General features: G+C 35.1%; 1 long non-coding RNA gene across 1 annotated transcript in view; it reads left to right on the top strand.

Moving 5' to 3' along the window:
- The first annotated feature begins 344 nt into the window (after window positions 1–344).
- The window catches only part of LOC116181482, a 48,203-nt gene continuing 28,432 nt past the window's right edge, over window positions 345–20,115 (top strand). Inside the window, exon 1 of the long non-coding RNA XR_004147261.1 lies at window positions 345–381. This is a non-coding gene — a long non-coding RNA (uncharacterized LOC116181482). The remainder of the gene's footprint in view (window positions 382–20,115) is intronic.

The raw sequence follows: 20,115 nt of genomic DNA, 5'->3' as shown, positions 1-20,115 counted from the left end.
AAATCCCTGATTTTCAGTATGTCAGCACCTTTCTGTGTCAAAAACTTGTACAGTATCAAAAACAAGAGAACTTTTCTAAGCTAAGGCTGACTAGGAGTGAATGAACAGAAAAGTAGTACTATGTACTAGAGTCAAATATACCACATCCGTTACTATTGCAAAATCAATCAAATCTTTAACATCACATTCAAATTGCCCAATTAGAAATTGACACCTTTTTCAAGTCACGATTTGACAACCAGGAACAGTTTATAATATACAAGCGTATAAACTCAAACGCATTTCCTTTATGAATCCACAATTTTTTATTGGTTAAGTTTAATTACAGTTCTTTTGTTGCAGGGAAGAACACCGTACCACCACTCGATGTAATTAGCCAGGGTAAGTACTAATCAGACGTATTAAACTATATATATGTTTCCCATTGATAAGGAGAAAATATTAATATGTTCGAACTGGTTGCATCCCGATAGCTTACAATAAAATTTTAATGAGCTTCCTGATCATAACGCTGGCATTCAATAATTGATAAAGATAATTATTATGAAATGAATTACAATGGCTAATTGTTAAGTGCGCATGTTAGTCTACCTTGACTTGCGGTTTGTTGTAAATTAATCCGTGCTAAGGATGTGTAAAAAGGTTATTAAAACTTAATGAGGGTAAAATTGTAGAGTACTGGTCAGCGCAAGAGCATATACGGATAATGTAGAGTATTTTGCCCTCTATCGCTTATTGTATGTTATTAAATTCAGCTTTCTTTGCTTTAATGAGTATTTTATGGAACTGCGTCGAGAAAACTTATTTAATGAGAGCGAGGGTAAACATGAAATGAACATAAAGAAGTATTTCATTCATCTCATAATCCACTGCACTCTCCACTTGTTCCATTATACGAGTAGGTAGGTACCTATACAACAGAATTGACATTATATGGCAGTCCAACACCACGGACCTTGTTCTCAGTTCTGTTCACTTTCAGTTAAAAGTAAAGGTGTGTTTGTGTATAAAACATTATTATTATTAAAAAAATTAAGAAATTTCTACGGCATGCAAACCACACGACGGTAAGGACTGTGAGAAAATACATTCCTTTTTTGACGCCCGAGCAAGATTTTGACATGATTGTACCGTTGAGTGAAGATTACTCAATGATTGTACGAATTTTCCCAACGAAACCCTATACAGATCTTATTTGTACCTTTTAAGCAGATGTTCCTAAAGGAAGGTTGCCTGTCTTTGTCTTTGTGACTGCTTTGAACCAAAAAAAGATTTCTCTTGATTTTGGTTGTTTTTTTAGCGCAATCCACGAAGGTGGAGCGTTTATGTCCTCATTATTCCGTCCGTGTGTCCTCAATTCTGCGCTATAGCTCAGGGCCTAGACCTCGTATCAACTTCCAGTTTTTGATATATGAACGCTTATGCCATGGGTTCCAATGATGTGCAACTATCAAAAATTAACTTTGGCCCCCTACAGGTTGTTGCTCAAAAGCGGTCAAAATCATTATTTGTGCATGCATTATACAAATTGTAAAATTAAAAAAAAACAGAATCGGCCTAAAATATAGGCGAGCGAATAACGTCCAACAATTAAAACTTCTTTAATTAATTACTGGACTCCCTGAAGTCTTAAAAATCTGGGACTAATCTGGTAATTCATTTTAATTAAGCCCCCTTGATTTGATACTAAACACAATCTAATCAGAGGAGGTTTACTGCATCACTTCTGATTAGCTACCGGTATCTATACTCACTTAATTGGCTGGATTAAAATTCCAAAATTCGGTAGTTCATTGCTACATGGAATTTCGGGTCATTCGCAAAAGGCCTGTGATGCATGACCCCGCACTTTTAATGTTTCGTTTATCATTTTGAAACTCAAATGAAGGGGACCTATATCATACTGCGGCTAAAACACGATGCTAGAAATCAAGCAATCATTTTTACCTTCTCCTAGTAAGGAACCGCGTAGGTACAGAAGAGACAGTTTCTCGTAACGAAATACCCCAAATTTATATTACGTTTTGGTACCGCGCTTTCATGTACCGGGTGGTCATCAAAGCTGGTAAAGGTCATAGCGGAAAGTGGGTGCTCCCTTATATACTTTATCGCTGAATAAAGGCATTTAGGTATAGCATATACTCGTAATCCATGTTTATGAACACTAACTAAAGCTACGAACATAAGAATTACAATTAACTTATTGCGTTTAATCGAAACAATAATAAGAAAATAATAATAATAACTATCAGCGTAATGTTCCTTAAACTAAAAGGTATCAATAAAATGTGGTCTTTTTGTAAAGACTGAGAAATATTTATTGTCTTGTGTGCAGTTTTAGTCATTTTCCATCTTTTCTCCGTATTTTTCATTAATTTATATAGGTAAATAGAAATGGAAACTTAAAGTTACTTTAATTCACTATCTAATTTAAACGCCTTTCATATAATTTCATATTTGCTTTGATAATGGCCATTACAATTATATGGCCGAAACATATACAGTGCTGATTATTAAGAAGTAGACATATTTTATGTTTTGTTAATGTGTATTTTTATTAAATAAAATATTACAAATTTATATAGGTATTAAAACTTTGGAATATCTTGGGTTTCACCGCGTGCGACGACTTCAAAAAGTGCAGTAGGGAAGCCTCTCATGCAGTTTCGATGCCAGTAGGTTATATTTGTTATGATAAATGAATTCCCTGACCCCAAAAACATAAGTCTAGACACCTTACACGACCCGGTGTGCCTTAAAAATATAATTCGATCAAAAGTCTGTCATTTTCTAAAAATGGCGGCTTTTCACGGACTTCCTGTATCCGGATTACATTTCTGGCGCCACCATTGGATTCCGCGGGTTCAAATCATACGAAATCGATACCCAGATCTCGTCTCTAGATCATATTTAGTTTTTAAAAAAATGTTACAATAAATCACCCCCACCCCCTCTAAAATCTACCCACACGGAAAATGTCATGTGTTCTTCGGGTCAAATCGTTTAAATGGCTGTAAGGAACAACTGTACCAAGTGGCACCTTGGTATAAAAAAATGCAGTATCTTTCAAGAATTTCCGTTATACCGCTAGTACTAAAAAGTCTTTTGATTCAGAAAGCATTTGCGCGTTTAAGCTTACCGTGGCTCCACTTTATGATCAGATTATAAAATGGGGTTTCAAATAAGTATAAAACAACAGTCTTGTTGTTCAAAAGATTTTAATTTAACGCAGTGGGGTAATAAGAGATTTGTGGTCGATGTTAGTCTGCGTTTTTGCGTATTGACAAGGTAAAAAAAGTTACGAAAACAAAAATCATTTCCATTCATAAAATTATCTACAGCTCATTATAATGTTTATATACATTGTCACAAATGATTTCGTCTGCAATCTGAAAGCCTAAAATCACAAACAGTTCTAAATTTTCCTTCATCTCAATTCAGTGAGTGATGTTCCATAAGCAGAATGATCGAAGAATCATTTATTGTATCAGTAATCCAAGAAGGTGTCATTTTGGATATAATCTTCTTACGTGGCATGTGCTTTGTACGTAGGTACATCGTTCGTTTGGGTTGTTGCTAAATTCGTAAACCCAAAGAGTCGCAACAAAAATTTCGTGACATTGAAAGTGCCTTGACTCATTGACTTATTCCAATTTCTGCGGCTTACTCGTGGCAATGGCCGTGATTTGGACAATAACTGCGCACAACCACAGGATATGCCACGAACGAAGGATATTTACGGCCAGACACGCCATCAGGCTTGCAAAAATTAACCAACACTCCGAGATACCATGAGATTAACCAACCACTTGCCGTACATTCACGATATCCCTTTCTTTCCTTTGACCAAAGGAACAATTTGAATAAAAACCAAATCATATTCGGACCGTATTATGTTGCTAAACCATTTAATTGTTAAACCGTAGCGATTAGACGTTTTGTTTTTTTTCGGTATTGTGGTAATGATTTTCTACGAACAATTCGAAATTATCGTTTCCGTCTTTTAGTGCGGATGCAAGTTGGGTTTACAGTTTCACATTTATTGCTTTGTCCAGATATGGCCCGCATAGTAACTATTAAATTTGAAACAATAGAACGCAGTACAACTTTTAATATTCAAATCTTGGAGTAGAGTTTTCCGACGGTTGTAAACATATCAAAGAATTGATACTAACATTCAACAATGGGGTATATTTATTTATATTGTGAGTTTGGGTAGATTGCATCTGTGGTTGTAGCACTATTCAAAAGAATTTTTCTTCCCATTTTTGATGGCGCATTCATTTTACAAAGATGTAGCCAAAATGAGTGGTATAGGTATGCCCAATGTAGGTAGTTTCTTTAGTTATACAAAATGAAGTTTATAGTAGTTTGGTACATTTTCAGCAGACCTTTGCAGGTAGAGGCGACCAAAGTTGCCCAAGTACCAAGTCTAAATTTCCTTTTTGTACTCCGTGAACTCTAAATGAACTTGTTTTGGCATTCATTTAAGGGACTAAAGTGTCACCTAACACTTTTTGTTCCGGAGGGAGAAAAAAACGACGCGGGCCAAAAAGTGGCAGTGCACACTAAAATGTCAAACACAATTTAATGATGCATGGTTACATTTATATGTTTATTTTGGTTCTTGTACCATATTACCAACTTATACCGTCTTCTTTTTGAATTTGGGAGCCAACTCATAGCTTGCTCTGCAGAACTATAAACGATCATCTTTAAATTACACTGACATTTATTATTATATGGTCACAATTTGATATGACAAGGTATATTGATTCTACAATCAAATAAATTTTTGTTCAAATTTGGACATTGAAATTGCCGTAGCTGACACGACTAAAGTGCGCCCTAATGCTTCGGGTGCTTGTTGCCCTCAACTACGTTTCGAGCCACAATCTGCACCCTCGGGATTAAAACACAAACTTTAGTCCCTTGTAATGTAAAATATGTAATATACTATTTTGGATATCCACGAAGAAACAGTCACTGAAAATGCTGCAAACGAGAATGTTTTACTGCTATAGAAGATTTGCTGGTCATAAAACATAAAATGTAACAAAAAAGAAAATGATTTTAAGTACAACTCCATAAAGATAGGTCAAGGGAAATAGACGTTTCTGGTGGAATCCAAAAAAGCTGCAGGGATGCTTAGATAAATTAATAGATATGCGAAAGCAAATGCTTTACATGAAGTGCGCACTGTACTTTTTAATGTGAAATCTTTTCTGGTGCTTACATATATATACAGGGTGCCCACTATGTATGTAATATAGTATCTTACTAAATAACGACTGTATACACCTTTTTTTTTATAGAAAAATGGTTTAATACTTTTTTCCCCATAATAAGCCAGCATTCAGTTGTTTTTATTTCATAAAACAAATGAGCAACGAAAAACATTTGAATTTTTTTAAACAGCAATGTACCTACCTCTCGTTTGATAGAGATTTTTTCTCTTTTCGATGACGTAACATGTTAGTACCCTTAAGCAAGAAAATTTTTCAAAAAAATTAAAAACTCTATTAAGTAATTACATTGATAACATTAATCTAGAAATTCTACATTAAATAAAACAAATGAACGTGTACGTTTCTTATTAAACCTCGAAGACTAAACGAAATTAGCAATAAAATGGGATTGATCACAATAAATGTTCAAAGTGTAAATATAAAAAAATAAAAATAAAATGCAATTAAGTGCAAGGCCTAACCTATCAAGAAAAGCTTAAAAAATTTAATTTCCTGTACCCTAATAAAAGGTATACAATACGTTCGAGATAAGAGGGTCACCTTAATATTTCTTTTATTTGATGGCATACGAAAAATTTGTCAAATGTAATTTTATATGTGACATTACGCTCTATCCGATCGCATTATTACGCTTCCTGTACACTTGCGGTTTAACCGGAAATCGATGCAACTTTTGTTTTTCAAAAGCAATGCCTATGTTTTTAAAATCTTTAAAAAGAGCATCCGATTTGCTCTACGACAACATAAAATATGCATATGGTTGATATATGTGGAGGAATCAGTGATTCAATATTTAGAACATATTATATGAAATCTAGTAGGTCGTGTGCCATATCACACAGCAAAGACCTACATCAACCTGTTCAATGTTCAGTTTTGACCTACCCGTGTAACACAACACAGGGCATTCTAGATCTGATAAGTTTTCTAAATATTGAATCACGATTTTTTCCATTTTTATATAGGTATGTCAAATTGTCAATCATATAATTATGTATATTTTACGTTTATGGCGCGGTATGAAAAAACCGTTTAATATCAAAATTATAATTGTTATTATAAGGAGCAAAATGTAGCAGAATTGAAAAAATGCTATCAAACCGCAAATTTTGAGTTTTTGTTGGAAAAAACAATAACAAAACTCGTGTACTCAATAACGAACTTCCTCAAGTGTCAGTATTATCTCCGATATTATTTAATCTTTACATATATGATATTCCAAGAACCATATTACTTAACAAAACTCAGCCAGTACTTCATTAAACGGAGATTACTTCCTAGATACTCAAAAACTGAAGTAACCTGTTTTCATTTAAGAATCACCAGAAAAGCGATAAATTTAATCTTTCATTAAATAATGTTAATTTTCAACAAACCTATTTCGGTATTACACTGGGCACTTCACTAACGTATAAATCTCACATTGAGAAGCTTAGTCAAAGTTACAAACTAGAAATAATATTTTGTCAAAATTAGCCGACAGATTGGGGTGCAAACGCTACAACCTCAAGAAGATCTGCCTTAGCTAATGTGGATTCAACTGCAGAGCCCAGTGGGGAAAAATACGTTCCAAGGAACTAAATACAGCAATGAGAATAATTACCGGCACATTTAAAACGACTCCTTGGCTACATGTTCCAATGTACAATGCTCCATCCAATATCCGACAAATATAAAAATTCAAAGAACCGTCCAATGAAGTTGTAGGATTTGATCTTCCAAGAAACTTGTGGGTCATATTAAATCGTGTAAGAATAGGACTTACTGCACAAATGGAGCCGAGGACATAATCCAGCATTCCTATGCGGAGATCCTAAAGAAACAATTCAACATTTGCTTGTGGAATGCCCAAATTCAAAGTTGAATCCCGGCTTTGAAGCAAATTATCACATTTCTCCTGAAGCACTAGAATGGTTACCACAGCTGATAGCCCCATAAACTGTAATTTGTCCTGACAAGATTTTCCTATATTTAATCTGAAGTGTAAATATTCATATACGATTAATATAATTATATCTTGTCGTACAGCAAATTGATTCCTCTTTTCAAATATGTTAAAAACAACATAGGCATTGCATTTGAAAAACAAAAGTTGCATCGATTTCCGGTTAAACCGTAAGTGATACCAGAAGTTTCAATATGCAATCGGATAGATGTCTTATGTGTCAGGTATAAAATTATATTTCACACATTTTTTTATGTATCTCGTCATAGGTCATATAAAAGAGATATTGAGATGACCCTTATCTTGAACGTACTCTCTTGCTATTTTGAAAAATTCAATTGTTTTTGTTACTCATTTGTTTTATGACAAAAACAACTGTGTGCTGGCTTATGAGAAATAAAATTTTAAACAACTTTTATATTAAAAAATTTGTATACAGTCGTTACTTATCGAGATATACTTACCCTAAATTCCCGATACATAGGGGACACCATGTATGTTTCGGCATACTCTACAATCATCATTATCAGTATCACCATCAGATCATTTCTATAGTCATATTAATAATATTAATATACTCTTCGTATGGTCGCGTTCACTTAGCTGTTTGTTTGAAGGTTACACAAGCGTAGGTACTGTACGATCTAAACTCTAAAGAAACGGAAAGTCATGTTTACGATTACCTACACGTCGCAGAAAAGGATAGGTATTTTAAATCGTATTAAATTTAGTAATTAAACTGTTTAGTTATCTCGTGTAATTCAACATTTCGTATCGTAACTCATTGTTTTTATTACAAATTTTTGTAGGCTACCTATTGTTGGATCGCCTTTGGTGAAATATAGAGTGCAGCACCGATATTTGATTTTGTAATAAACGAACCTTAGTTGTATATTTAGTTATTTCTTTTTGTTTATTTTCGTGAATTTTGTGTTCCTTTTAAGATCCTTTTAAGGTGAGCCACTTTGTAGCGATTCCATTACGTTGCTGACGCCCACGATTTCAAGACCGATTAAACCCATACAAGGATGGAACTTGTGGTTTCACAGAGGTTCTAAGGTATACTCTTTCTGATTTTGTAAAAATATCTCCGAAATTCATACTCCAAGATGGTGGTACGATTTTTTCGTGAAAATATCGAATCCAAAATTACTTTTTGTAATTAGGAAAACAATGGAAATTTTAACATTATAATATTTCATCGAACTGTCACTTTGACATTGCAATCCCTGATGATATTTACCCTTTGGGATTGAAACATGGGATCCTAGGATCAAATTTGAGTGTCTGATAGATCAAGAAGTACCTAGTCTGTGGAATTAGATTAATTTCAGATAAAGAAGTGATGCCAAAAGCTCACTGGTGATTTTCCAGCAAACAGTAAGACTCTGTCACACCCTGAGAAAAGGGAAAGAGTGTGAAATATTACTTCATACAAGCATCGGCATTTCCCTGCATTAATTACCATCCACTTCTTCCATGCATCAAATTCTGTACAAAGATAATGTGCCCTTTAACTAAACATCAAAATATAATCTCTAACCTAATCGATCCAATAGACGTACATAGTCGGGAAAGTGGCAACAGTTTCATTGTTCCATCTATTTTAAGCTTTATATAGGTATCTAGGTATGCTTATACGTTGAAATCTGCATGGAGAGAATGAAAATGACACTGAAATTTACGGATTGTTTAATCACTGTTCAAATTTGTAGTGCACGTTTTTTCTCCTCTCTCGTTAAGCTTCAGAGACTAACTTGACCTTGGCCAAAGGCAAGATTACCACACGCTGAATTGGTACGATATCGATTGGTTTCAATCAATCACACTTTTTCTTTATCATCAACTCGGTCAGTAATATTGTCAACCGCTAATTGCATGTGAACGTTACGCATTCACGATAAGGGTAGGTTAATTGGAGGTCTAAGACTTTTTTAATTATTCTACTTATCATTTACACATTAGTGTGCCAATAACTAATTATCGATATTACGCAACGCACGGTCGTGTGGGCGGGGGCGTACAAGGCAGTATCAAAACCGGTGCTTTTACTGTTCTAAAGGTACATACATTTGCAACCACGTTAACACAAATACTCTTAATTACGCTACACGTTTCCTGTTTATAAAGGATATCGGTCATAAACCATTCACGGTAAACTGCAAATGTAATTTTTTGTTTTAGTACGGCAATTATTAAATTACATTGTTCTCCTGGTTCACTTTTTCAACGTTAAATTGTTATTGATACTTACATAATATTTAATTCGTTGAACATTAAACCTCCATTTACGATAAAAAGGCGACAATTTTTTGCTCCAAAAATTTACAATTTGCAATAATAGGCGAGCTATCAGAATCCTAGGAAATTGTTAGCGTTTTTTCAAAGTTTATATTCGTATGCTGAAGCGTGACAAATTATAACATCCGTATTCCGGAATGACGCGCTGTGATCATGAATCCATGAATTAATGAGAGCAAGGACGGCTATGTTTATTTTTTGCATAATTTATTTTATTTTTTGCGACGGATGTTTAAATATTTTTACAGTTTACGTAAACTCACCACGTTTCCAGGGCATAGAAAACTGAGCAGCTCAATTATTGCTTATTTGTTAAAGCCGCCTGTATCAATTTGTGGATGGCTTTTCTTTGTATGTAGTGGTTAAAGCATAATTCAATAATTGTCTGCGAAAAGTGTAAGTACTTAAAGGAACTTGTTTATCTGAGGGTTTGAATCGGCAATTTGTTAAGTTAGTAAATGAGTGAGAGCAAATGTTATGCACCGAACCATTGGTACAACTGGTTTCCAAATTGATTTTATGGGTTGATTTGTTGCAGAGTAATCGCTCCTAGCAAATTATCCGCCGAAATAGTCGCCCCTGGAATATTTCGCTCCTTAAATATGGACTCCCAGATAAATTGACTTTCGAAAAAAATCGATTTTTGTGCGATTTTAGGGCGTGTAATTCACGCAACGAATTACCTGAAATACAATTTTCCGACGGATTTTTTCGGGGGCGAATTTAGCTGAATATCTGCAAAATTCCAGTGGGATCTTCGCTCCATCAAATCCAGTGAATGAATGCAATCGAATGGAACAGCATCATTTTCAGTCAGACAAGAGTAATTTATTTTCATTCGAAGTTTGCTATTTTTACATGCCAGATTTCGACAACATCTAAAAGGTTCATAATTAACACTTACATTAGACTCAATACTCGAAGGTTCATTTTAAAGGTTCTGTATTAAATACCCTTAAAGACTCTTAAAGGATTGTAAAGTCATGTTAGAAGCTTCGAAAACAACAAAAAGGCTGTGGAGTTCTGAAGGTTCCTAAATATAATACAAAATTCCTACACTAAATTTGGAATATGTTCGATACACCACTTTATTTTTGAAAAACAATTTCACAATGTTGGCAATAAGGCAGGCCGATTTTATAGTTTTTTTAAAAAGCACTATAAAGCTCTAAATAGATATTAGTAAATCATCAAATTTTTTAGATCTATTGCTGTTGGTTTTGATCCTTCTTTTCCGAATAAATAGGATCAATTATGCAAACTGTGTACACGTTTAAAGCCGAAACACGTGGTGGATTAAAGTTTTATTGTCGTTTCTGGTGTTTTTGTTTAAGTCTTTCCTAATTAAAACATTATAGTTCAAAATATAATTTCTTTTTTTTTTATTTTCCTAATGTTTTAGTGGACGGATTTGGTCTCACCTCCATTTCTATTTCGGAAGAAAATGTGAATATATTTCCAAATTTGTAGATAGAAGTCATTAAAAGAAACCGTTTCACCTAACGTATTTTTAGTTTTATAAGACTTCCACTTTTGCCTCATTATGAGATATCTTAGTTTTTTGAATTTGGTGTCATCATATCCCCTACGTGTATAACTGTTTACATATAAAGGGGACTAAACCTCCCTTCTTTACAATAAAACGTAAACTTTCTAAGTAAACTTTAAAATTCTTAAAAAAATTTTTTCGTGTACTAACTTATTTAAAATTCCTACTTTTCACTTCTTGTGAAACTCCAAGATTTGATTTTCTGAATTACTTGTTTTCAAAATTATATGCCGAATCACCATAACATTTCGAATAGGTACATGGTCAAAAAAAGAAATTATGTTTCCCGTTACAGGAATTTCTATTTATAGTTTTTCTCTATTAAATTCCATCTAACTAGATTAGTAGCCGTGATTAGTAACAATCCAATATGGCGTCCATAAGAAATAAGAAAGTTGATGTGATTGACTCGAAACCCCCAGATCATAAAAATGTTAGCTTAGCACCACCAGAAAGCCGAGAAAAAATTACTATATAGCGTTTGTTAATAGTAGATTACATACCGAGCTGGGAGGTGGTTCATTACCTACCCCGAGGGCTTAAGGTACCTCACCGACGCGCGAAGCGCGGAGGTGAGGTATAAGCGCGAGGCATTGGTTATGAACCACTGACCAGCGAGGTTTGTATACTATTTTTTGATATTTTTCAAAATAAATTAAGGTCAGCGAATTTTCGAAAATTACGTTTTTCGGTTTTTTGTCCATAACTTTGCTACTTGTGGAGCTACAAGAAACTATGAATGAGATAATTAATCAGCACAAAATTCTGCAAAACTTTGTCCAGTTAAGCGACTTTGTATCTCTCACGGTTTACAAAAACCCCACAGTAATCATTAAAAAAATCTCCCCCTTTATACTAACAGGGTAACTTTTGCAACGACCTTTAAAGAAAGCCTTTATAAAAATCATCCTTAATTAGATCTCCTTTTAGTTTTTCCGTTTCCGAAACTGGGGATTCTTCAATCTTCACGTTAGCATTTAGTGTTGATAAATGTTTCGAATTCAAATAGGCATTGATTCTCAAATATTTTATTTCGAGTATATGTTCTATGTTGTAATTAAATGGCCCGTTGTACTGTATATTAATATGCTTTGTCAAGTGCCATAATCATAAATGAAATAGATTCGTATCTCTTGCTTTAGAAATAACGCGCACGTTCGATAGAATTATTTTTTAGTGTTACAGACAGTTTGCAGTAGATATGCTGTAGATATTTATTTCTTGAGCTTTTAAAGTGAGCAAGGGACTTGTAAAAAGGCGTTCGGTCCGCTTAATGCCTTCCCTTTTCCATACGCAAATACAAAACCCTTATGATTTTTTAAAAGTCGACAAGTGTTCATTTTTCGCGTAGTAGTCGCATACACATAGGTATAGAATATGCGTCATACAAGCGAGGTAACGTGTTGAGCAAAAAGTAGTCCTGAAAAAATGTACTTTGCTCGTGATTTATGGCCCGTACGTAAGTGGAGTACTTTTAAGGGTTACTTTACCTTGATACAGCATCCGTGCAGCTGTGTGCCCAGGTGTATGCTCCCTTTACACCCTAAATATATAAGGACAATACAAGGAAGGAAGTATTGATGTGATGTTCTCTGTGACGGACATGCCCTACGTGCGATATACGCGGCGAGTTCAAGGGCAGTTTTTAAGATACGCGCAGTTATTAATCTTGTACATCGTTGAGTTGACGATTTATGTCTTTTGTCTTTCACTCTACTGAAAGACGGTGAATTTTTCCTTCATTTATTATTGTCAGGTAGAACGTTATGCGTCATTTGCCGCGAAAACTAAAACGACATTCTTAGCTTACAGTCACTAATATAATGCAACTCGGGTACCTCGACTGTATCAGAACCACCGGCACACTTCTTGATATTAAGCGCAAGAAGGGAAGGATACGATTCGTTTAACGTTTTCCATCGCTGGTAACAGTATAAGGATGTTCCATGCTGCCATTTCCAAGAACTCTTACAGAACCAAAAAATTGAGATACGTGAGTGCTAACCAGTCGAACAATTGATGGGAAGTTTTCCAAAGTTTTATTTTATTTTACCTGTCTAAGGAAGTATTTTTCGTGAATTATAAAAATGTGAAAGTGGTGGTCATTTCTATAACCAATTTCTTTCACCCTGTGCCCCCCAGAATCATTTCATTAAAAAGTTTTAAATGACAAGTAGTATCGAATTTGAAAGGTCTTTCGAAGTCCTTTATACATTTCCATTTTACAATTGCTTGGAAGACACTGAAGCGTGCTAAAGTTTTGGAAAAATTACACGTAGGTAATCAATTTTTCCCAGGAGGTACCTACATCTATTCAGCCCTAATATACCAGTACCATATATGCATCGATTCAATTACTGCTAGGTAGTGAGACGGGTGCTATAAAGTATTGTTTAAAAGTATTTAAACAATGTATAAAGTAATATTTAATGATGGATGGAGGCCAATTAATTAAGGCACATTTGACTGATACACTTCTGACTTATGATAAAATATATGCTTATCGATTATTTGATCGGTTTCGGACTTGAAAAATGAGCCCGTTTCGTTGTCGTCAGAGAATTATGAAGGTGATACCTTGGTAATACAACGCTAAAGGCCGACTGGTATAATTTTCAAGATGTCATGCTTAAGTAGAATTTAGTCATGTATAGGATAAAACAAAGTAATTAGATAATTAAATTACTTTCACGGAACTACCAGCATATGTGGAAGAAAAGTGTTGATTGATAATGGTAATAGTGGTACGTACATGGACAAACTCAGTTTTGATAGCCTTACTATTTTTGAAACAGGGTAGTTGAAATTAAAAATTAATTAATTTACAGCTAAATTACATAAATTGCCATTTAATAATTTACCTTTGAATATATACACCGATATACTAACTAACTAACGTTTTCAGTACATTCTATTGTAAAGGGATAGCGTTGAAGCTCCACATTGAATGGTCTCTTGGCATGTGTGATGAAAAAAAAGCTATCGTCATTACTGAACTGTGTGCAAAGCCTAATAATACAAGAGCCCGCAGCAAAACAATGAATAACCTGGGTGTCTATTTTAAAGCGCTTAATAAACACGTTACCTTCTAATAGCATTTTACTTAGCCTTCTAAATTCTTAAACTCCATCATCACATCTAACGATTCGGTTTAATTTCCAACCTCCCACCTCCTGTGCTTGTTGAAGCCAGAAGTAATCTTCGCAATATTTTTCTTCCAATAAAATATTACTAAAGACAATCAATCTACGTTGAGTAGCGTGAACTGGAATACTCGTATTTTAGTTAATTGTGGTAGATTATTATAACTGTTGGCAATTTAGACAATGTTTCTATTCACTCACTATACTATGCCAACGCCACTAGAGCCTATGGCTATCCGAGTAAAATATTGGATGTGCAATAAATATGAAAACCAAATCTGTTGAAACACTGGTGCGAATAGAATTAAATGTAAAGAACAGTGTTGTCTCAATACGACACCATATTTGATTTTTAATATTAAGAGGCTGTTCAAGGTTTCCTAACCCTTCCGTGGCTAATTCTTTGGCTTATTTTATAATTAAAAGTTCATATAAACATAAGTCCGCAAACGCTTCGACCCGATCTACAGGATGTTGGAGTTTCAAGATTTTTTAAGTTTGTCGTTTTTGAGATATTTCGCTCAAATGTGAAATCTAAGTTAGGCTGAAGGGCTTACATCATGGCTTTATTTTCTTTAATTTGGATAATCATATCTTATTTGTATTAGTTTTGACAGTTGGCATTGAGAATAGTTCCACCCAGCAAGAGCTTGAGATTTTCGCATTCAGATTTCCTAGAATGCTACGGTTTTCTCTAGGCGGGTGGACGAAAACAAGAATTTTGTATGGGTTTGGTGGCGCGGTTTGAAAATGAATGCAGATAAACTGGAATCAAAAGTTCTGCATACGCCTTTACTATAACCCCAGATATATCACGTATGTCTGTGCTATAACCATATCAGCTATTGGTGTTGCATGGTGCCAAAGTCACGCGGGAAAAATTCATTTTGGCAAGTGCACCGGCTTTACCTCTTGTGTTGTTATTCTGAGTTTGAAAGGCTCAGTCATTTAAAAACCCGATTCAATGGTAAAAAAGTCGGAAATTTCAATGCAACATTTTCTTCTCCCAGGGCCATCTGCGTTGGGAATATTTGCACCAGGAAAATTTCCATTTGGAATCTATACCCCTCATAAGATTTCTGCGTCTGTAAATTTCGTCTGGGACTTCAAAAGTACTTGGTGTCAATCAACATTCTGTTTCGGAAAAGACTACTATGCGGGTATAACTTATCGTAATGATGAAGGCTTGCAAAGGAATAGAAGAAAGAACTGTCCATGTAGTCCATACCAGTTATTCCAAGGGTCTTATATACAGACAATTTTTTAAGCTTAATCGAGTGAAGGGAGGATATTTGGCGCAGTTTTTTTGGAGGTGAATGTTGTGAATCCCGGTGTAGGGGAGGGGAGGGGGCATATACCGCGCGCGAATTTTTCGATTCGAAGAGACAAATTTACTTGGGGGCGAATGTTACTACACTCCACACTAACTAGTTCACTATCCTTTTCTTCAACTCCAGCTCAATTTTACTAGTAACTAGTAAGTAATATCTTTTTCTGCCTAAACGCCTCTTTAGCCATCCTTATTCTTGCTTTCATTTCTGCCATACTTTTCCATTCGTTCGTTACTGTGGTTACAAGACACCTGTATCTGTTCACCTGCTCTAAACTCTCACCCCTTACTTGTACATTTAACCTTTTCGTTTCCCCGATAGTGTATATGCTCCATGATTCTATTCAATACATAGACAAAAGTGTCATATCGTTTTCAAATCTGAGACTTTTTATTTTTCTATCTCCTACCTTCACTCCAGTATCAAGTTCCAAAATTCCGAATCATTTCGTCCAAGTAAATGATAAGAAGGGTAGGCGATAAACAACAGCCCACCCCTTACAATATTGATCTACTCTATTCCCTACTCTCATAGCTACCTTCTGCTCCATATATCGCCTGCATATACAAGTCTTTTCTTTCCAGTCAACACATTTTCTCTTTAGTATGCCCATCAGTTTGTCCCACTTGACCTAATCACTTTCTCGAGATGTATAAAACAAAGGTTTCATTTGCCTCTGTATCAGGTATCTTACAACACCTCTTCTGAATCCGAAGTGTTCCTGTGCCACGCTCAGTGTCACCACCTTTTCAATCCTTTCAAACCATATTCTGTCAAACATTTAAACAACTGGTATCCTCACTCACCCCGGCTGCCTTTCCACTCTTCATTTCTTTCATTGCCACTTTTACTTCCCCCGACCATTACCTATACTGAGACATTTGTAGCGGCTTCACCTTCCTCCCCTACTTCAACCTCAAGATTTTCTCGTTTGTTCATTGATTTATACAGATTTACCACTTTTTCCATCTATCTATTATAAGTATTCATCTTGCAGAATTTTGCCATGTTTATCCTCAATGGTGACCTCACATCCATTCTTCCTGCTACCACATTGTTTAACTTCTTGCAAACCAGATCATGCTTTCCAATTTAATTTAACTGCTCTATCTCGCTACACTCCTCCTTTAATAAGTTCTCTCTTGCCCTACCAGTTTCTTTTCTAAGTTCGATATTCAGAGTTCGATACTTTATTTTTCTCTCTTCCTTGTTTTGTCTTTTATAATTCGTTCGTTCCATCTTATCATTCATCTCTTCAACTATCCAATGCTTCTTTTTTCTTCTTCCTTTTCTGTTCCCTAGGTTTTACTTGTCCTTATATACTCAGCTTTAACCCACTTTATCTCGCTGCTTTCATCTCTTTATATCTTTTTCGATTTCTACCCGCTAAATCTATACCATCCAATCCAGTCTTTCTAGGTCCCATTTCTTGATGGTAGAGAATGACTTTAATTTAATCTCTTCAGCCTAGCCTCCAGCACCGCTATACGCAGTTCGTGGTCGCTGTTAATGTCAGCTCCTGGGAGCCCGTGCGATTGCTTCATACCATGTATTTCGTCAACCATTATAAACTTAAATTTAAATGTGGTAGCAACCCTTGCCTTCTTCCTTTCATCCTCCTCCTTTCATCAATCTTCTTCTGTCTTTTCTCTCCAGAAAAATTATATGTGCCAGGCATAATCCACGCTTATCTCTCCTTCACCTTTCACTTCCTCAATCCCTTCGTCATTATATCACTGGTGGGCACCTGTCCTGAAGGACTAAAACACTGCTTGGTGCTCCTATCTTCCTGCAATTACTCTTTCATAACCATATCTATTACTCATCCAAGCATATGTTGTCTTACTTACAATAAACCTAACTTCGTTCTTCCTTCTTTTCTCTCCACAAAAATAAAATGTGCCATCGTCAACGCTTATCTCTCATTCACCTTCCCACCTGACCTCACTCACTCCTATCAGATCCATATCATTCTTAATTCTTCAGTGTGGCATTTTTATTAGTTGACAGATAACAGTTTTGTATAACCTAAACAACCCAAATTTATTCGGTAAATTTCAAACCTCTTGTGCAATTATGAGTGAATAATAATTTCGATATTTAGTACAAGTTAACCACTGTTGTAAACGCTTTTAATTTCCGACGTTGTATAAAGATCGTATACCTACTCTTTTCCCATTTCCCAATCATACATTTGAATTTGCATTCAAATTCGAGCACTTTTTACGTGCAATGTGTATTTACATAATTTATGTCTTTTACGAAATTCTATCCTTGCCAAGTACAATAAGAGCTACAAGAGTTACCTTATATGCCTGAAGACAAGCAAATGCAATCTAACATAAATTAAACGGAAGCTGCCAACCACAGCGCTTACCGACTATACAAACGGAATCTAACATATCCCAAAAAATTAGATTTTTCTTAAAATGCAGGTGGACAGAGAAGTCGTAAAATGAAATACTTCAAATCAAAATTCCTCGAAATCCTTCTTGGGGCATTTCTCATTTATCCCGAGAGACTTAGCGACGACTTAATTTAAAAATAGTTTTGTGATTGAGTGGAACTTAATTTTTTTTCCCCATTCTACAAACTTCTAATACTTTTCCTCTATTATTCGCGGGCATCAGCTGCACACATACCCCTTATTGCGTATTAGTGCAGTTGCCATTCTCGACTCGTTCATGCAGAGATTTTTACCTGCATTGCAGGTAAACAACAACGCACAACAACGCATTCCCGGAAAGGAAAAAAATACGTAACCTCGAAAACAAAAATAACGTGTAGTCGCCTTATATAGACGAAAAAAAATCGCATTTAATTTGTTTTTTACGTGATATATACAGTTGATGGTCCTCATGTACTACTCGATTTGTAACGCGGGGATGACAGGCCAATCTCGCTCCCGAACTCGCTCGAAGATTAATAATTTCACTTGTTTTTGTAATATTTCACATGTTAATTGCCACCCATTGTATATACTTGTGGTACATTTCTCTTCTCGAGATTTATATTTTCATTAAATCGGCGCTCAAATTACTTATTGATTAACTACCTAACCATTTAATAGATGAGGTGAGATAATAACATTGTTAGCGAATATTACATTCATCCGTAATAAGGATTGCCTAGTGCCTATTACTTTAACGGTGGATATTCATTTGTTATTGCTGCCACTTCAATTCATACTCCCTACCCCATCACATGAGGGGTAAACCATGATACGGTTTGATTGCCGAAAGTGGCTTATCATATTTTTCAACAATAATTATATTCATTGCATTGAATTAGGGTAAATTATTAACAATGACGGTATATAATTTGGGAAGTTAAACTGAATTCTCAAAAAAAAAATTAGAAAACAAAATTAAATTCAGTCAATTCACCTGAGAAAGTGAAATGCCGAAATATTGGCATTGATATAAAGTTTTGAATTTTAATTACAAAATTTATTGTCCCAAAATGGAAGGAGGTGCCGAATTACTCCCATATGGGAACTGGAAAGGGTATGGAATAATGTAACATCTTATGGCAAATATTTCTCAGCTCAGGTCTTTTTTTGTTGCGATTTATTGCATAAATAAGCCGACTTGAAGTGTATCGTAACGAATCAGATGAATTTAGTCCCGTGCAAAACATAAGTCATACTACGCAATAAGTAGATGTCCTCGGTAAGAGAAATTTTCAACTAAAGAGTGGACGACTTGAATCCTAATTGATCCTCTTAATTTTCGACTACCACATTTTTCTTAATTTTAATAAATTGCGACGTTCTCCTTGAAGTCCAAAGAACAGCCCCCTCTCAATTTTTAGTTGGAATTCTCAACCTTATGCCTCAAATCTACGGCTTCCATTGAGTTTGTTTAGAAATCGGTAGCATTGCTTGGCTCAACTCGGGAAGACATCTTTGGTTTTGGCAACTACGCCGCCTCACCTCGCTACCTTACAGAATTTTTAAGGTTTCTTTGGTTTTTTTTACAATAATAAAAATGTACTAAATTGTTTTGTGAAGTATTTAAACACGCCTTGCAAACTCTTGAAGGTTCTTTTCCAATTATACAAATGCCGAGAATTACTTCCGTAATATTTAAATGTTGATGTCATCATTTAACCCAACACACACAGTGAGAAAATTAGAGTGTGGAAGTTTTACAGATTTGAGTAATTCAAGCAATGAGTGTCATCGAAGTTTTTAGGTGGCACAAAATTGACGGTTTCCCAGATAAACAGTGGTTTTATTACAGTTATAAAGAAATGGGTTAAGGCCGAATGCAGTGCAACGGACGTGTATGTATTTCTACATGTTTGTTCTCTATGAGGTCTTTGTTTCTTAATTACTTTAGGAATCCAGTACAGACATAAAGTCTGAAATTTGTATCGCACTTAATCCCTTGCATGAGAACACGCGGTAGCATGGAAACCGCAAAATCTGCATATTTGAGGAAATTATGAGAGAAATGATTTATCTATTGAATTGGAGCCGGATGCAAACTCGTGTTTCCGAATGCCGAGTTTTCTCGATGGTAATTTTTCGAAATCGCCCAATATTTCCGGGTATGGGTTTTTCGGCGTGAATGTTAGAGTAGGTCCGTAAGTG

The sequence above is a fragment of the Photinus pyralis genome, unplaced genomic scaffold, assembly GCF_008802855.1.
Source record: "Photinus pyralis isolate 1611_PpyrPB1 unplaced genomic scaffold, Ppyr1.3 Ppyr1.4_LG9, whole genome shotgun sequence".
NCBI lineage: Eukaryota > Metazoa > Arthropoda > Insecta > Coleoptera > Lampyridae > Photinus > Photinus pyralis.
Note: the sequence above shows the minus strand (reverse complement) of the source record. Positions and strands in the feature narration are given on the sequence as shown.